The sequence below is a fragment of the Wasmannia auropunctata genome, unplaced genomic scaffold, assembly GCF_000956235.1.
Source record: "Wasmannia auropunctata unplaced genomic scaffold, wasmannia.A_1.0 LD335296.1, whole genome shotgun sequence".
Lineage (NCBI taxonomy): Eukaryota > Metazoa > Arthropoda > Insecta > Hymenoptera > Formicidae > Wasmannia > Wasmannia auropunctata.
Genome location: NW_012027594.1, coordinates 10,002 through 10,441, shown reverse-complemented (window position 1 = coordinate 10,441; position 440 = coordinate 10,002). Strand labels below are relative to the sequence as shown.

The following is a 440-nucleotide window of genomic DNA, read 5'->3' as shown; positions in this document are numbered from 1 at the left end:
TTTTTAATTTTTTTATTAACACTTCCTTTTATGTCCTGCTAAATTTTTACATTTATCGTATGGCAATAAATGACAGTTCTCCGAGACAAATTGATACGCATTTTGTTAATGATAGTGGGAATAATAGTGTTTATTTTAGAAAGTTTGTTTTTAACCTAAAGCCTCATGAAAATACATTAAAGCTAGATAATGAGAGTAGAGATGTTATAGATGTTATAGACTTCGATTATATATGGTTATGGATATCCATTCTTACATTTTTGATAATTTATATCTTGTGAGAATTCCTCAAACTCGTTTGCTGTTTTTTTGATGACAAAAGTCTATACGTGAAGGATTGGAAGACGAACGGTTTCCGGATCTTGCTAATCGTATTGACCATCGCTTTGTTACTTGGCGCTGGATTTGAGATCGGTATCATAGTAATCTTATTATCCACC

General features: G+C 31.4%; 1 protein-coding gene and 1 pseudogene across 1 annotated transcript in view; one reads left to right on the top strand and one right to left on the bottom strand.

The window, feature by feature from the left end:
* Positions 1–381, bottom strand: part of LOC105457289 — a 9,154-nt pseudogene extending 8,773 nt beyond the window's left edge.
* The window catches only part of LOC105457287, a gene marked incomplete at its 3' end in the record, with an annotated part of 3,963 nt that overhangs the window by 1,243 nt on the left and 2,280 nt on the right, over positions 1–440 (top strand). The gene's annotated exons all lie outside the window — the stretch shown is intronic.